This window comes from Macaca thibetana, chromosome 3, assembly GCF_024542745.1.
Source record: "Macaca thibetana thibetana isolate TM-01 chromosome 3, ASM2454274v1, whole genome shotgun sequence".
Lineage (NCBI taxonomy): Eukaryota > Metazoa > Chordata > Mammalia > Primates > Cercopithecidae > Macaca > Macaca thibetana.
Genome location: NC_065580.1, coordinates 93,505,195 through 93,518,452, shown reverse-complemented (window position 1 = coordinate 93,518,452; position 13,258 = coordinate 93,505,195). Strand labels below are relative to the sequence as shown.

The 13,258-nt window shown below is 40.0% G+C and overlaps 2 protein-coding genes across 13 annotated transcripts in view; one reads left to right on the top strand and one right to left on the bottom strand.

The window, feature by feature from the left end:
* Window positions 1–13,258, bottom strand: part of NUP42 (nucleoporin 42) — a 1,164,542-nt gene that overhangs the window by 162,016 nt on the left and 989,268 nt on the right. The window lies entirely within an intron of this gene.
* TOMM7 (translocase of outer mitochondrial membrane 7) overlaps window positions 1–13,258 on the top strand; it is a 540,985-nt gene that overhangs the window by 326,888 nt on the left and 200,839 nt on the right. Inside the window, exon 1 of one of the 12 annotated variants that reach the window (XM_050783161.1) lies at window positions 12,778–12,781. The exons of the other annotated variants lie outside the window; for them this stretch is intronic. The gene's annotated coding sequence lies outside the window, so the exon portion shown is untranslated. Of the gene's footprint in view, window positions 1–12,777; window positions 12,782–13,258 lie in introns of those variants that run through there. 12 annotated transcript variants of the gene reach the window in all.

Sequence of the window (13,258 nt, the reverse complement as noted above, 5' to 3'; positions counted from 1 at the left end):
TGATGGGGGTTGGGGAGAGGGCTGCAGTATAGTGTAGTGAGTAAACAGACTTGAGGGTCAGACAGACCTGAATCCCAGATTCTTCACTCAACAGTCCACTAAGTTTTGGCAAGTTATATCCTTCACAGGAACTATTCTAAGTATTAAATGACAGAGCAATAAATAAAATCTTTGGCAGATACCATCACAAAGAAGACAAGAAAAAAAAAATCTTCAGCAGAGCATGGCACATAGTAAGTGCATGATAAATGCTGGCTATAATTGTTTTCATTTTTAGAAATTTAAACACTGTTCCAACACTCTTAAGAAATAAAAACTGAGGTCCAGAGAGTCTAAGTGAATTTCTCAAAGACACAGGATGAACCACTGACATAACTAGAATTGGAATTCAGCCCTTTTGTGTCCTGGCATATTCTTGTTATCTTTCTAAGATACGTGCTTCACAAGAGGATTTTAAGAGTTTTTGAGATAGTCATCTTTTTCTTCCTTTTTTTTTTTTTTTTTTTTTTTGAGACCGAGTTTCGCTCTTGTTGCCCAGGCTGGAATGCAGTGGCATGATCTTGGCTCACAGCAACCTCTGCCTCCCAGGTTCAAGCGATTCTCCTGCCTCCTGCCTCAGCCTTCCTGAGTAGCTGGGATTACAGGCATAAGCCACCACGCCCAGTTAATTTTGTATTTTTAGTAGAGACGGGGTTTCTCCATGTTGATCAGGCTGGTCTCGAACTCCTGACCTCGGATGATCTGCCTGCCTCGGCCTCCCAAAGTATTGGAATTACAGGCGTGAGCCACCATGCCCAGCCGAGATAGTCAACTTAATGGCCGTGTTTTGCAAACCACATGAAACAGAATATTTGAAACCAATACTATTCTTGAAAAATCCAGGATGTGAACACTGTTATGAGCTCAATAAACATAACTTCCTTTTCTTCCTTTCTAACAGAACCTCAGTTTTCTCCAGGTATCCACTCCTTCTCCATCTCTAGAAGTAAATTCTGTTTAGTCTAAAACAGTAGTCCTCAGACTATACAATATAAGGAGGACTTGTTAAAACTCAGATTGCTGGATCCCACCCTCAGCATTTCTGATTCCATAGATGTTCATTTCTATCAGATCTCCAGGTTCCCAGCAGCTTAAACTGCTACTCTGAGGATGATGTTTTGAGAATCACGGGTTTAGGACCATCAGTGGCAGCTCCCTGTTCTAGGGACAGGCACGTGTAGTAAGTTGGCCCAATCAGACTAAAGGCAAAGATTCGTGTTCCTCGGTGGGAGGATTTCCTCTCTCCTGTTGTAGATGAATACTGAACAATGTTGCTCCAGTCCTTGCAATTGGCCATCTTATCACCATGAGGAGAGAACTAGCTTCCGTAAAAAGCCAGCACTGTAGATGGAAGAGCAGAGAGATGGATAGAGCCCAAGCGTTTGATGACATCATTGAGCCAGTGAATCAGCTAACCTGGAGGCTTGATCTTCCTCTGTACCTTCTGGTATGAGAGGTTGTGCAAATGTCCTAGTTTAAGCTAGATCAAATCAGAACTTCTGTTATTTTGGCCACACTTAACTACCTAAAGTCAGGTAAATTCCTAAGACAATAAAATGAAAATGTGTATTTGAAAATAAGAAGTATTTTAACTTAATGCCAGCTTTTTTTATCCAAATAGCTGGCAACTGTATCTTTCATTAATGAGATAATACACACTTAAATACAAATCTGTTTCTGTGCTTTACATCACAGAAAGTGCTCAATAAAAGCACAGCCCTATTCTTAATGTTTTCTTGATATACTGTGGGCAGGAAAAACAATTGTCTTTTCAAAGACTCACTGTGATTAGTTAGTAGTTGTCAGTGAGAAACATACTTCAGAATATTACTAAATTAGGAAACACTTGAAATTCTTAGACAAGATAAATACATTTTATGTCAGTTGATCCACATAATCTTAAATATTGCCAGCTTGTTAGAGCCTCTATTCTGTTTTATAAATCTAGGTAGGAGTAAATAAGTTAATCCAACTCCTTTATGTTATTATATTGTTACTGTAAATAGCTGCAACTATGGTAAGGATATTAAAAAGAAAAAAAAAAGCTCAAATAACATACTAGGTCCTCCTCCTAACATCACAGAACTGGAATATATATATATTTACCCAGTCCATTTCTTTTTCAGAGAAACATGAGATTCATTGTTTATGACTGTAAGCAGACAACATTTTTGTCTACGATTCTGATACAATTCCATTTAAGGCTTCTCTGTGTAAAGGTCATTTTATTGTGGCATAAGTATTTGGTTCTCTTTCAGAAAATATATATTACCTGAGGACAGAGCTTATCTACATCTTTAAGTCATTTGGAACGGGATCAATAACAAAGTTTGAGCTTTTCTGTTTCCCCTACACCAAAGAACAGGGTGAGTAGTAGTAACAGCATTTGTTGCTACTTTGCTCTGCTTCAGATATTGTGCTAAGTGCTTCATGGTGACTTTTGTTTCATTCAATCATTAATTCACTCACCATACATTTTTGGAACACCTAACATTTGCCAGTCTGATTTGTCAGAATGTTCTATAGAACATTTTCTGCTAGAATGTTCATCAGGGTGACAGAGAAGAGCAGTCTAATTTTGGATTCCAGGGCAAGAATCATATTGCCCAGGATGTAGGAGATGAAGAAGATAGGAATCATGTTTCCCTCCTTTTTATTTCCTGAGTTTCTGCTCCCAGCATGATATACTGTGTTTCTCAATGGGTATTCATTGTAATTGCAACAAGATAATGATAATAGATGTTATTTTAAAAGTTGTCTGGCTAAAATTTTGAGGAAGAAACATGGGAGTTTAACCATTAAACAGGATTCTTGCTACAGAAGTTCTCAGTGCCTTTAATAAGCTTTGGGGCACTCCAAGAAGGAGGCACATTTTGCACTATTTCCCAAACTTATTTGACCATAACCTCTGCACCCACCGAACCCCATGGGAAGGGCTTACAGTGTTGGGGCTTCATGGTACATACTTCAGGAAAGGGCTCATCCAAGCTATTTTTGCTTTTAAAACTTTGTCATTTCTCCTTCCAGAGCTCCTTCCAGAGCACTTTCATGCTCTGAAATCTCAGGGTTTTATTCTCCACTACTACAAACTCATCACCTTCCTGCCAACCTTTCACATCTTTGACATATCTAGTTTTCAGACCTCACAGACATTTCTAGTCACATTTGGGATATCTATAATAGATATTTAGCTATGAAGCAGGAGATGCAGAGCAACAGAGTGAGGAGGAGAGAATCTCAGGGACCAGAGCAAGTGAGGATCTCAGGAGGAAACGAAGAATAACCAGGCCTCCTTTGCACAGTGGGTAACAACCGGGTAACAACTTTGAACAAGCCCCCTATGCTCAATGAACAGAACATTTTGCTTTCAGATCAGAGTCCAATCCCTTCATTTTACAGATAAGAAAACTGAGAACACACATCTTACAAGAGCTATGTGAGCTTTCAGCTCAAGCCTGGCTTCTGGTTCAAGGCTCTTTCCATTCTCCCACTCTGCATCTTTTATAATCTCTCTGAGTCTCCTCATTATCTTATTTCAGCCTTGAAATTCCACTTGCTCAGATCTCTGGTATCTCCTAGGCAAGGAAAAAGAGGGATGAAGATTTCCTCTGCAGGTACACATATGCTGCCAACACTAGGCTATTAATCTGAATAAGGAAGACATTCTCAGTTTCTGCAAACACAATGCGCAAATTGCACAGGAATAAAAATAAGCTTATATTAAAGCCTGGCTATATCTCTTTGACTGAGCTGGATGAATCTGAAGAACTGGCTCACGGAGAGAGGTCAACTTGATCCATCCAACTATGCCACAGGTATTCTGTGTGGCAATCTCAATAGGTGATGGAGGTGGCCAAAATTAGGTTCTATTAGGGTTAGTGGTGGCTTGGGCCACCTGAGGAATGTAGGGCACTTAAGGTTTCCATGCTTCAGGGCCAGCCTTGGGGAAACTGAGAATTTATTGACCTTTCTTTTAGGTGACCTCATACCCACACCTTCTTCCAAGGTCCCTTTGTCCCCTTCCATCTCTAGGCCCTGGTTTAGCCTGGAGCCACTCTCTTTCCTCTTTGAATGAGGCTTCATTGAATGTGGCCCCACATTTCAGACTGTCCTTGGCCCTCTGCTCAGTTGAGGCTTAACTATCCCCTAGGGTTTCCCTTTCAGTGAGATTTCTGGAAAGGATCTGGTGTCTAACTGTTCAGGGTGGCTACTTAGTGTGTAATGTGTTACCCTTCCCAAGAACTTTCCCCATTTTCTCATTCTTGGCTACTCTCTCCACATTTACAATATCTCAATGTAATAAATAAACTCTGTGATGGAATGTTTATATACTTCAGTCAGCCTGTAATGCAGGCAGCAAGGGAACACCCACCTAGCATCCCCTCTTGGCTAAGATGCACAGGAAGGGGAGCCCACCACAGCTCAAGGAGGCCGACCTGCCTCTGTAGACTCCTCCTCTGGGGACAGGGCATAGCTAAATAAAAAGCAGCAGAAACCTCGGCAGAGGTAAATGCCCCTGTCTGACAGCTTTGAAGAGAGCAGTGGATCTTCCAGCACGGAGGTTGAGATCTGAGAACGGACAGACTGCCTGCTCAAGTGGGTCCTTGACCCCTGAGTAGCCTAACTGGGAGACATCCCCCACTAGGTGCAGACCGACACCTCACACCTCACATGGTGGGGTACACCCCTGAGACGAAGCTTCCAGAGCAAGAATCACACAGCAACACTTGCTGTTCAGCAATATTCTATCTTCTGCAGCCTCTGTTGCTGATACCCAGGCAAACAGGGTCTGGAGTGGACCTCAAGCAAACTCCAACAGACCTACAGCTGAGGGTCCTGACTGTTAGAAGGAAAACTAACAAATAGAAAGGACACCCACACCAAAACCCCATCAGTACGTCAACATCATCAAAGACCAAAGGCAGACAAAACCACAAAGATGGGGAAAAAGCAGTGCAGAAAAGCTGGAAATTAAAAAAATCAGAGCGCATCTCCCCCTCCAAAGGAATGCAGCTCATCACCAGCAATGGAACAAAGCTGGACGGAGAATGACTTTGACGAGTTGAGAGAAGAAGGCTTCAGTCGATCAACTTCTCAGAGCTAAAGGAGGGACTACGTAACCAGTGCAAAGAAATTAAAATCTTGAAAAAAGAATGGATGAATGGATAACTAGAATAATCAATGCAGAGAAGACCTTAAAAGAACTGATAGAGATGAAAATCATAACACAAGAACTACGTGACAAATGCACAAGCTTCAGTAACCGACTCAATCAACTGGAAGAAAGAGTATTAGCGATTGAAGATAAAATGAATGAAATGAAGCGAGAAGAGAAGTGTAGAGAAAAAAGAGGAAAAAGAAATGAACAAAGCCTCCAAGATATATGGGATTATGTGAAAAGACCAAATCTACGTCTGATTGGTGTGCCTGAAAGTGACGGGGAAAATGGAACCAAGTTGGAAAACAGTGCAGGATACCATCCAGGAGAACTTCCCCAACCTAGTAAGGCAGGCCAACATTCAAATTCAGGAAATACAGAGAACGCCACAAAGATACTCCTTGAGAAGAACAACTCCAAGACATGTAATTGTCAGATTCACCAAAGTTGAAATGAAGGAAAAAATGTTAAGGGCAGCCAGAGAGAAAGATTGGGTTACCCACAAAGGGAAGCCCATCAGACTAACAGCAGATCTCTCAGCAGAAACTCTCCAAGCCAGAAGAGAGTGGGGGCCAATATTCAACATTCTTAAAGAAAAGAATTTTCAACCCAGAATTTCATATCCAGCCAAACTAAGTTTCATAAGTGAAGGAGAAATAAAATCCTTTACAGACAAGCAAATGCTTAGAGATTTTGTCACCACCAGGCCTGCCCTACAAGAGATCCTGAAGGAAGCACTAAACATGGAAAGGAACAACAGGTACCAGTCATTGCAAAAACATGTCAAAATGTAAAGTCCATCGATGCTAGGAAGAAACTACATCAACTAGTGAGCAAAATAACCAGCTAAGATCATAATGACAGGATCAAGTTCACACATAACAATATTAACCTTAAATGTAAATGGACTAAATGGTCCAATTAAAAGACACAGACTGGCAAATTGGATAAAGAGTCAAGACCCATCAGTTTGCTGTATTCACAAGACCCATCTTACATGCAGAGACACACATAGGCTCAAAATAAAGGGATGGAGGAAGATCTACCAAGCAAATGGAAAACAAAAAAAAGCAGCGGTTGCAATCCTAGTCTCTGATAAAACAGACTTTAAACCATCAAAGATCAAAAGAGACAAAGAAGGTCATTACATAATGGTAAAGGGATCAATTCATCAGGAAGAGCTAACTATCCTAAATATATATGCACCCAATACAGGAGCACCCAGATTCATTAAGCAAGTCCTTAGAGACTTACAAAGAGACTTAGACTCCCATACAATAATAATGGGAGACTTTAACACCCCACTGTCGACATTAGACAGATCAACGAGGCAGAAAGTCAACAAGGATATCCAGGAATTGAACTCAACTCTGCAGCAAGTGGACCTAATAGATATCTACAGAACTCTCCACCCCAAATCAACAGAATATACATTCTTCTCAGCACCACATCACACTTATTCCAAAACTGACCACATAGTTGGAAGTAAAGCACTCCTCAGCAAATGTAAAAGAACAGAAATTATAACAAACTGTCTCTCAGACCACAGTGCAATCAAACTAGAACTCAGGACTAAGAAACTCAATCAAAACCACTCAACTACATGGAAACTGAACGACTTGCTCCTGAATGACTACTGGGTACATAACAAAATAAAGGCAGAAATAAAGATGATCTTTGAAACCAATGAGAACAAAGATACAACATACCAGAATCTCTGGGACACATTTAAAGCAGTGTGTAGAGGGAGATTTATAGCACTAAATGCCCACAAGAGAAAGCAGGAAAGATCTAAAATGGACACCTTAACATCACAATTAAAAGAACTAGAGAAGCAAGAGCAAACACATTCAAAAGCTAGCAGAAGGCAAGAAATAACTAAGATCAGAGCAGAACTGAAGGAGATAGAGACACAAAAAACCCTCCAAAAAATCAATGAATCTAGGAGCTCATTTTTTGAAAACATCAATAAAATTGATAGACTGCTAGCAAGACTAATAAAGAAGAAAAGAGAGAAGAATCAAATAGATGCAATTAAAAAATGATAAAGGGGATATCACCACCAACCCCACAGAAATACAAACTACCATCAGAGAATACTATAAACACCTCTACACAAATAAACTAGAAAACCTAGAAGAAATGGATAATTTCCTGGACACTTACACTCTCCCAAGACTAAACCAGGAAGAAGTTGAATCCCTGAATAGACCAAGAGCAGGCTCTGAAATTGAGGCAATAATTAATAGCCTACCAAAGAAAAAAAGTCCAGGACCATTCTACCAGAGGTACAAGGAGGAGTTGGTACCATTCCTTTTGAAACTATTCCAATCAATAGAAAAAGAGGGAATCCTCCCTAACTCATTTTATGAGGCCAACATCATCCTGATACCAAAGCCTGACAGAGATACAACAAAAAAAAGAGAATTTTAGACCAATATCCCTGATGAACATCGATGCAAAAATCCTCAATAAAATACTGGCAAACCGAATCCAGCAGCACATTAAAAAACTTATCCACCATGATCAAGTGGGCTTCATCCCTGGGATGCAAGGCTGGTTCAACATACACAAATCAATAAATGTAATCCAGCATATAAACAGAACCAAAGACAAAAACCATGTGATTATCTCAATAGATGCAGAAAAGGCCTTTGACAAAATTCAACAGCCCTTCATGCTAAAAACTCTCAATAAATTCGGTATTGATGGAACATATCTCAAAATAATAAGAGCTATTTATGACAAAGCCACAGCCAATATCATACTGAATGGGCAAAAACTGGAAGCATTCCCTTTGAAGACTGGCACAAGACTGGGATGCCCTCTCTCACTACACCTATTCAACATACTGTTGGAAGTTCTGGCTAGGGCAATCAGGCAAGAGAAAGTAAGAAACGGTATTTAATTAGGAAAAGAGGAAGTCAAATTGTCCCTGTTTGCAGATGACATGATTGTATATTTAGAAAACCCCATTGTCTCAGCCCAAAATCTCCTTAAGCTGATAAGCAACTTCAGCAAAGTCTCAGGATACAAAATCAATGTGCAAAAATCACAAGCATTCTTATACACCAGTAACAGACAAACAGAGAGCCAAATCATGAATGAACTCCCATTCACAATAGCTTCAAAGAGAATAAAATACCTAGGAATCCACTTACAAGGGATGTAAAGGATCTCTTCAAGGAGAACTACAAACCATGGCTCAGTGAGATAAAAGAGGACACAAACAAATGGAAGAACATACCATGCTCATGGATAGGAAGAATCAATATTGTGGAAATGGCCATACTGCCCAAGGTAATTTATAGATTCAATGCCATCCCCATTAAGCTGCCAATGACTTTCTTCACAGAATTGGAAAAAACTGCTTTAAAGTTCATATGGAACCAAAAAAGATCCCGCATTGCCAAGACAATCCTAAGCCAAAAGAACAAAGCTGGAGGCATCACGCTACCTGACTTCAAACTATACTACAAGGCTACAGTAACCAAAACAGCATGGTATTGGTACCAAAACAGAGATACAGACCAATGGAACAGATCAGAGCCCTCAGAAATAATACCACACATCTACAGCCATCTTATCTTTGACAAACCTCAGAAAAACAAGAAATGGGGAAAGGATTCCCTATTTAATAAATGGTGCTGGGAAAATTGGCTAGCCATAAGTAGAAAGCTGAAACTGGATCCTTTCCTTACTCCTTATACGAAAATTAATTCAAGATGGATTAGAGACTTCAATGTTAGACTTAAAACCATAAAAACCCTAGAAGAAAACCTAGGTAATACCATTCAGGACATAGGCATGGGCAAGGACTTCATGTCTAAAACACCAGAAGCAACGGCAACAAAAGCCAAAATTGACAAATGGGATCTCATTAAACTAAAGAGCTTCTGCACAGCAAAAGAAACTACCATCAGAGTGAACAGGCAACCTACAGAATGGGAGAAAATGTTTGCAATCTACTCATCTGACAAAGGACTAATATCCATTACCTAAAAAGAACTCAGTCAAATTTACAAGAAAAAAAAAATCCCATCAAAAAGTGGTCTAAGCATATGAACAGACACTTCTCTAAAGAAGACATTCATACAGCCAACAGACACATGAAAAAATGCTCATCATCACTCACCATCAGAGAAATGCAAATCAAAACCACAATGAGATACCATCTCACATCAGTTAGAATGGCAATCATTAAAAAATCAGGAAACAACAGGTGCTGGAGAGGACGTGGAGAAATAGGAACACTTTTACACTGTTGGTGGGACTGTAAACTAGTTCAACCATTGTGGAAAACAGTGTGGCAATTCCTCAAGGATCTAGAACTAAAAATACCATTTGACCCAGCCATCCCATTACTGGGGGTATACCCAAAGGATCATAAGTCATGCCGCTATAAAGACACATGCACATGTATGTTTATTGCAGCACTATTCACAATAGCAAAGACTTGGAATCAACCCAAATGTCCATCAGTGACAGACTGGATTAAGAAAACGTGGCACATATACACCATGGAATACTATGCAGCCATAAAAAAGGATGACTTTGTGTCCTTTGTAGGGACATGGATGCAGCTGGAAACCATCATTCTCAGCAAACTATCGCAAGAACAGAAAACTAAATACCGCATGTTCTCACTCATAGGTGGGAATTGAACAATGAGATCACTTGGACACAGGAAGTGGAACATCACACTCCGGGTCCTATTATGGGGAGGGGGAGGGGAGGGATGGCATTAGGAGATATACCTAATGTAAATGATGAGTTAATGGGTGCAGCACACCAACATGGTACATGTATACATATGTAACAAACCTGCACGCTGTTCACATGTACCCTAGAACTTAAAGTATGAAAAAAAAATGCACAGGAAGGCAATTCAGGGCCTCTTTTTCTAAAACAGAAGGAGCTTCCCATTGGCCACTGTTGCCATCTTTGGACAAAACTCTGACAGATGGGATTTGAGGTTAAGTAAACTGATCTTTGTCCCTCAATAATCGTCATGTTACCAGAGGTTCATCCACATTTTCAGAGAACCTGTTTTTTCTATGAGTTATTCAGAGAAAGATCTTTCTGGAAGATTTTTATATCATGGTATCATCAAACAACTGTTATGGTTCACTTTCCCTTGTTTATAAGAACTAGTGTTATCTGTAGCAGTATTAAACATTATCCTATTTTATGGCTGATAAGTTAAATTATGTAGTTGTAGAAACTGTCATCAACTATTCTTAAGCCAGAAAACTTGAAAATCTAGCTGGTTTTCATTCTCTACACTCAACCCCATTCCTGCCCTCTGTCCCCAGCCCTGCTGAGACATTCTTTTCCCAGAAATGCTCTCTCCACAATGTCAGTGATAATATATCCTAGAGCGAAACCAGCAGGACTGACCAGAAACCACTTAGTCCAGAAAAAAACTCTCTCACCACCACCTTCAGACCAAGCACATGGAGGCATCTAATGTATGTAGACTCTGACTCACAGTAGGGACTTAATAAATGGTTGTTGATTTAAAATCTCAATACAGCTGAGGAACGATTTACAATGAAACAGACATGCAGAGTTGCTTTAAAATTGCAGAGCACAAAAAAGTCTGTGTGAGTCATCAGGGAAATGCAAATTAAAGCCACAATGAGATAGCACTACACACACACCAGAATAGCTAGAATTTAAAAGACTGATAATACAAATATTGGCAAGGATGTGGAGCAACTGGAACTCTCATATTCCACTGGTGGGTGTGTAAGTGATACAATTTCTTTGGAAAGTCATTTGGCAGTATTATATAAAGGAGAGCATATGCCTACCTTCTTCCCAACAATACCCCTCCTGGATATATATCACAGAAGAGTATGTAGATGTGCACCAAGAGGCATGTACAAGAATACTTCAAATGGCATTCTTCGTAATAGTCTCAACTGAAAACAACCCAAATACCCATCAGCTGTAGGACTGTCAAACAAATCATGGCATATTCATACAGTAGAGTACCTTACAGTAATGAAAATGAACAAACTACAATTCCAATAAGAAATATAGTTGGACTCCACAAAACACAATATTGATAGAAAAAAAACAGACACACAAGCATATATCCCATATGATTCCACTTACATGAAATTTAGCAGGCATAGATAAACTAAAGCATCATGAGTCAGAACTGATGTTGTCTTTGAGAATAAGAGACAGGGTGATGATTGGCAGTGGGTCCAAGGGAGCTTCTGGATTGCATCAATATTCTTTTTCTTGATGTGGTTTGCAGTGTTTGCCTGTAAAAATCCACTGAACGAATCATATTTTTGTTGTCTCTACTTTCCTATATGTATATTATACTTTTTTTTTTTTTTTTTTTTAACAAAAGTTCCAGTTGCAGAGCTTGTAGGACTGATTCAGGTCAACATAGCCTGCCCTCTTTGACCCTTTAGATTCATCTTATTTCCTTCAATGGTTGCTTTGATTCTTCTCAGGCCTGGTTGTGTCTTACTGTTCATGGTCCCCAGAGCTTGAGTCCTCCCTGGATACTGTTCCAGGCTCAGATATCTACATTCCCTCCCACTGCCCTCCCCATTTTTTTTCCCTAAAGCCCCACACTTTCTTAGGGACCTAACCAATTAATCTTAGCTAAGTTGTTGATGACTAATGTGGCTTCTCCTCCTGGTGTAATTCAACTTCGAAAAACACCCTCAAGAGTGACTTTAAAGGTTAGTATCATGGTCCAACCCACAGGGGTAGACGTTTTTTGGATAATGCCCTTTCAGTGACACAGGGTAGCTGGCCCTGGACATGTCTATGCTGAGGACTTGCTTCAGGTAAGCAGAGAAGATGAGAAAATGTGTGCTTTGCTTCTGCTAGCATAACGGGAGTTTTGATGATGGAATGGGTCACTTCCACGTGGTGGTAGAGGAAATGGAAGCCACGCTTGTTCTTATTGAACATTGGTGATGTACTCTCTTGCTGAATTTTTTTTTTTTTTTTTTGGCATAAGTATCAGGGTGTGGTGCTGATGACTAAGTAGATGAGAACAAAATTGAAAAAATGGAAGTATTACTCATATATTGGACTCCCTTAGCACAGAGTTACAAACCAGCAAGAGTCAGCTGGCAAAACTCTTTGGGGGTATGCCTCTTTCTGGCATTTCATCCCTCTTCTTGCAGCTGGGCCGAGTTCCCAAACTCACCCTCCCTTCATCCAGTGCTTGTTGAATTGCTTTGTGGGAACCACTTAGCAAAGAAACCAAGGAAGTGTGTGCCTTGATTGCTGCCTCTGCTCTCTGGGTGAGGGGTTAACACATGGGAAATGATTTTGGAAAGATAAAAGGTGATACACAATGAAGTGTTAAACTGAATACAACGGAAATTCATTGCATCTAATGAATGCAGCCAGTGGTCAGAAAGGGGAGAAGTCACATTTTCCAGTCCTTGGCCTGTATGCCTGTGGACAGGTGTGCCAACCTGAAAAAGATTCAAACTCAACCAATGTTAAGATGGAGGAGGAAAATGACCATCTTTTCATGTCCTCCTTTAACCTGTTTTTTTGAAGCTCCTCCACTGGCCAAACTTATACTATTGCAGGGGGTCCAAAGATGACAAAAAAAGTTCAACTTCTTCTGAGGGAGTCAGTTTATCACATTTACCTATGTATTTTCCCCGTGTTATTTTCTGTTGTCTTGGCCACCATTTGTCAGAGAAAATCTGTATACAAGTTCATGCTTCTATATTAAATACTCATTAGCAAGGTCTTTTGCTTGTCAGCAATAACCAGAGCTTCTCTGTGGAATTTATGAGAACGTTTTAAAGAATTTTGAATAATGCATTAGCTAAAAGTGAAAGGAAAAATGTTTAACTGAGGTTCACTTAGGCAGAATTAACAATAAGCAAGGTACAGTCTGCTGTCTCTTCATCTGAAGAAATAATGTGTACTTCTGTTTTGTTTTTTGTTTTTTGTTTTTTTTTTTTTTGAGACGGAGTCTTACTCTGTCGCCAGGCTGGAGTGCAGTGGCACGATCTTGGCTCACTGCAACCTCTGCCTCCCAGGTTCAAGCAATTCTCCTGC